Source organism: Orycteropus afer, unplaced genomic scaffold (genome assembly GCF_000298275.1).
Source record: "Orycteropus afer afer isolate SDZICR_OR568_19922 unplaced genomic scaffold, OryAfe1.0 scaffold00461, whole genome shotgun sequence".
NCBI lineage: Eukaryota > Metazoa > Chordata > Mammalia > Tubulidentata > Orycteropodidae > Orycteropus > Orycteropus afer.
The window spans coordinates 616,202-622,138 of NW_006922048.1; positions in this window are offsets into that span (position 1 = coordinate 616,202).

The window sequence follows — 5,937 nt, forward strand, 5'->3', positions numbered from 1 at the left end:
TATTTCTGAGGTTAGAAGCTGAATTCAATTGTATTCCAAGACTTGGCAATAGAGTGGTCTTCAAGACTAGCTGCCCCATTCTCTGACATTGATCATATTTTTCTTAACAAAAGGGTAAGCTGGCAGGGAAGAAGCTGGGGGAATCAATCACTTCCCATCCTCAATTCCCTGTCAGTTCTTCCCAAAGGCCAAACCCACCTGGGAGCCAGAGAGAGAAGGGTCCTGTTGATGCAGTTCCAGGAGATGAAGTGAGGGAATCCCTCTGTCTTAGTCTGGATTCTCAAGGGGAGCAAAACCAGTGATGTGTATATAAATATATAAAAAGAGAAATTTACTTCAAGGAAATGGCTTACACAACTGTAGGGCTGGCAAGTCCCAAATCCATGAGGCAGATGGCAAGCTGATGGCTTCTACTGGCTCAAGTGGTTACAGGGGCTGAAGAACCCAAAATCTGCAGGACAGGCAGCAGGCCAGAGACTTGTGCAGACTTACATCCCAATAACCTGATGTCAGGTGACAAGAGGATTGCTGGGTGGAAAAAGAGAGTGGGCTTTACAGATTATCCATTTGTATGCTGCAAGCAGGCCACACCCCTAAGGAAACTCCCCTTTCAACTGATTGGCTGCTCACATCAGATTACAAAATGGAAGGTGATTACATAGTGTCTGTGAAACCATGAGAATCATGGCCTAGCCAAGTTGGCATTAACATTCACTATCACACCTTCTATGACATGGATAGACACAATGGCTGCAATAGTGGGCTCAAAAATACTCACAATTGTGAGGACAGTGCAGGACCAGGCAATGTTTCATTCTGTTGTGCATGAAGCCACCATGAGTCAGAGCCAACTTGACAGCAGCTAACAACTTTATGTGAGCAAGAAAGAAAGTTCTAGTGTTAAGTCACTGAGATTTTGTGGTTTATCTATTACAACAGCTCTTGGTCTCTCAGGCCGCTGCACAACAACCCAGGAGGTGGAGAAGGGTGGACCATGGACCTAGAGAGGAAAACAGAAAATACCCAAACACCTATTGAGTCTAAATACCAGCTTGAGGGACAGAGAGCTGTTGTAACAGACCAACCCCAAAATCTCAATAACAGGTGGGTGAGTGTGGTGCAATGCATTACTTAATATGGCCCTTCTAGCCATAGTCTTTGTAACTCCCACCAAATGACTAGGTGCAATTATGCAAATGTGAGGTATTTGTGGCCCACCAAGGAAGACTGAATAACTTGCTAATAATGTAACTAAGGTTACGTAATAACCTCCAGTAACTGAATAATGTAACATGACACCCTTGTGGAGGTGGGACCATGAAAATAAGGTGTATGGGACCCTAATGTGGAGGTTGTTAGTTTTGCCAAATTAGCTGTTTCAGAGGCAGAAAGGGGGATCTCACTCTGCGGTGTAGTAAATTACTTAGTGTGGCTTTTCTACCCATAAGTCTTTGTAAACTCCCTGGTGGAATTTGCCCTGAGCAATTGAGTAGCTCCTGATCATTAAAGTTATCCACTTGGGGTATTTCTATGGAGAGTGGCACAAAGCAATGTTCTGGGAAGTTCATTCTCTCTCAGGTGTTTAGAATTCTGATGTTATGATTGGTTAGTTTGGCCACTCTGCCAGGCTCAAAAGGAGGCCTCCTAGAGACAGAAGTCTCTCTGACTGCTGGCTGAGAAGGACGTGCTGCTGACAGAAATGTGCTCCTGAAAGAAATGCACTCCTGAGAGACAACACACTGCTGGGAGAGAGACTGAGAGACACGTGCTGCTGGGAGAGAGACTGTGAGAGGCTGTTGGCTGAGAGACTGAGCCTTGTTCCTAAACTTGAATTGTAGCCTGATGCTTCTGTATTAAACCCCATAATCTGTGAGTTCTGTGTGGCCACTGCAGCAAACTATTGAACCCAGCAGAAAGGTGGTGGGTGCTATGGGAAGAACGGTTGGTGTCAGGGTTGATGAAAGGGCTGGGGAGGCAGCATGTCTGGCCTTGCAGGAACAGGCCTTGGGCTATTGATGGTGATTCTGTCTTCCTCTTGTACAGTTAGAGGAGGTCAGAAGATGTGGCCTCCCTGCCTCCTTGGCACACTCCCATCAAGAGAGAAAAGCCAGGAGTAGAAGGCATCCTTGAACCCAAGATCCCTGCACCGAAGCTCTTTGATCCAGGGCACAGAGAGCTGTGACATGAGAGATAGAAAGAAGCAGTGGCAGAGACCAATAGCAGCAAAGGCAGCAGAACCAAGAAATGCTGCCAGATGGGCTTCCTGGCCCACGGAGCGGGGCAAGAAAGCCGAGTGCCTTCATTCAGGCAGGAGGCTTGCTGGTGAAGCGAGATGCATCTAGGCATTTATCAACAGAGCCACAGGAGCTTTGTAACACTTGTCCAAGCAGGGAAGAGGCCAGGCCAGAGGACTGAGGGCCAGTGTCTTCAGGCACTGCAAAGGGGAGGCTGTCCTGATCAAAGAATCATACTCTGAGCATTCATTATCCTGAATTGTAACTTGTTGCTTCCCTAATAAACCCCATAATCATGAATATTGTCTGTGAGTTCTGTGTGGCCATTGCAACAAATTATTGAACCCAGCAGGGAAATAACGAGTGCTGTGGGAAGGACATTTTGTGCGAGAATTGGTGAAAGGTTGGAGTCTGACCTCAGACTCATGGGAATCAGCCTGCTGTTCATGTCATCCCCTCCTTCCTTGTGAAGAACGGATTATACATTGAGACACACAGGGGATTACAGATATCATGTGAGAGTCATCTACAAGCCAAGGAATCATGGAACTCCCAGGGCTACTGACAAGAAAGGAATCAACATGGCCAAGATACTGATTTGGACTTTTAACCTCCAAAACTGTGATAAAACTTGTTTCTGTTCTTTAAAGCCACTCCTCAGAAGGAAGATTGGGCAATCTACTTCCGTAGAGCTACCACCTTGGAAATCCAAGGAGGGGTCACTATGAGTCAAATCAACTTGACGGCAGTGAGTTTGGTTTTTTTCTTTAAAGCCACTTCCCTCTGCTATTTTTGTTATAGCAGCACTAGGTAACTGAGACAGGAATCATCTTAGAATTTTCTACCAAACCAAGAAGTTGTTAAAATACATATTACTGGTCCTCACACATGAAAAGCCCTTAACAAGATAGATTGGCAAGGTGGCTGCAACGATGGGCTTGGGTATAGTAGGGATTGTGAGGTTGGCACAGGACAGGGCAGTGTTTCATTCTGCTGTGCCCTGTCCTGAGTCAGAGATGACTCAACAGCACCTAGCAACAACAACAACAACACATGAAAATTCAACTCAGTAGTTCTCACATAAGGAGGCCCTGGGGGTTAAAAATATTAAGCACTCTCCTACTGTCTGGTTCTCTAGTACTGAAATACCAGTAACAGAAATACCACAAGTGAATAGCTTAACAATCAGGAATTTGTTCTCTTGCAGTTTAGGAGGCTAGAAGTCCAATTCAGAGTGCCGGCTCTAGGGGCTGGGTGAAGGCCTCTCAACCTTGGGCTTCAGCGCTGCCTCTTATTCCAGGCCCACTGGAGCAGGAGGCTTCTAACTCATGCAGCTGCTGGCTGCTGAGCTGACAAACCCAAGGTCAGCACGGAAAATGGCACAACCCCAAGGTCAGCAACCAACATAGCAGGCCACTGGTTCAAGTCCAGAACTGGAGATGAAGACTCGGCTAAATGCAGGATCCAGAGGTGCCAGAAAGCTGCAGACCTCTCTCAGAGGCTCTCCATATATATCCTGGAAGCAGGCCACACTCCAAGGGCGGCTCCCTTTCCTCTGATTAATGTCTCCCAGCAGATTCCACCACGGAGGTGATTACAACCTCATCATGGGGAAGAACTACATCCAGCTGCTCAGCCACTCAGACCCACAGCCCGGCCAAGTAGACACACAACCTTAACTGCCACACCTACTAACCAAAAGTTTGGCGGTTCAAACCTACCCAGAGGTACCTCAGAAGAATGGTCTGGTGATCTGCTTCTGAAAGGTCATAGTCTTCAAAACCCTACGGAGCAGTTCTACTCGGCAACACATGAGGTCACCGTGAGTCAGAGTCAACGTGACGGCAAGTACTTTGGTTTTTGGTTTTAGGTCTCAGATGGACCCAGGACTAGACATTATCTGATGCCCCCCAGATGATTTCAATAGGCATCCAAGCAAAAAAAAAAAAAGAAAAGAAAAGAAACTACCACATTATTGCTTCCATTAATCCAGTGATAGCTATGACCCCTGTTCAATCTCTCCCAGACAGTCTCAATCAGAGAATCAGACAGGAGGGAAGAAGAAAAAAAGAAAGCAAAGAGCAGAGAATGTTAGGGGAGAGGATTATGGAGAAATGACCAAAAGAGGAGAAGAAAAGAGAGAGCTTTGCTCAAAACCATTTTCAGGTTATCATCATTACTTAGACGCTGCCACAAGTTTCAAACTGCCAGGAATAAGAAATATGAATACATAGCCAGAAGGGGGATGTGGTACATATGTGCAATGGAATATTACTCAGCCATAAAGAGAAATGAAGTCCCGATGCATGGCACAGCATGGATGGACCTTGAGAACACCATGCTGAGTGAAAGAAGTCAGTCACAAAAGGACAGATACTGTATGATCTCACTTATATGAAACAAGCAAATAACCAAAGATTATTAATGGTTGATAGGAAAAAAAGAGCCCTGGTAACACAGTAGGTAAGCACTTAGCTGTTAACTGAAAGGTCAGAAGTTTGAACCCACCAGTTACTCTGTGGCAGAAAAGACCTGGCAATTACTTGCACAATGATGACAGCCTTGGAAATCTTATAGGGCAATTCTACTCTGTCCTCTAGGGGCGCTGTGAGTCGGAATGGACTGGATGGCAGTGGGTTTGGTTTGGATTTTGCTTCTGTAAAGATTGACAGCCTTGGAAATTCTATCGGGGAGTTCCACTCTGTCCTCTAGAGGCACTGTGAGTCAAACTCAACTGGATGGCAGTGGGTTTGGTTTGGACTTTGCTTCTGTGAAGATTGACAGCCTTGGAAACCCTATGGGGTAGTTCTCCTCTGTCCTAGAGGATCCCTATAAGCTAGAATCAACTTAAGGGCACACAATAACAATAACAGGGGTGGGGAGAAGGGGAAAGGGAAGTTCTGTTTGGGGGGCACTGAGTTTATGTTAATGGTGGTGGAATATTTTGGAAAAGGATAGGGAGTGTGGTGGCACAACATGAAAAATGTCACCAATGTCAGTGAGTTGTAAATGTGGAAGTTATGCTGGCAAATGTGCATATATTTTCACCTTAGAATAAAATAAATAAATAAATGGGTGAAGTGAACCACCATGTACTTGGATAGAAAATGTAATGTCTTGGTGCAATTTGAGTGTGTGTATATGTTGTTTGAATCTTGTCAACTTATACCCAAGTGGCCACCAAGGTGCAACAATTGGTCTCTATTCACTTGGGCCAACAGAGGAAGAAGAGTAGTCAGGAATAGGAGGAAACAGAACGTGAGGCTAGTTGCCTCCATGAACAACTGCCTCCTTTGCTGTGAGACAAGAACTGGGTGATGCCCGGCTACCATTACTAAACATTTTGATCGAAGATTCCATAGAAGCATCCTAATCAAATGGGGGGAATGCAGAACAGAATTTCAAATTCGTATAGACTCCAGACTTTCTAGGGCCATGCAGGTTGAATGAACTCCTCAAACTGGTGCCCTGAGATCATATTTAAACCTTAAACCAAAACTATCCCCTGAATCCTTCTTAAAACCAAACAATAGTTTGTTGTTGTTATGTGCCGTTGAGTTGGACCCAACTCATAGCGACCCCTCCTTGGATTTCTGAGGCAGTACCACTACAGAAGTAGATTGCCCCATCTTCCTTCCGAGGAGTGGCTGGTGGGTTTGAACTGCCAGCCTTCTGGTTAGCAGTCAAGTGCTTTAGCCACTAT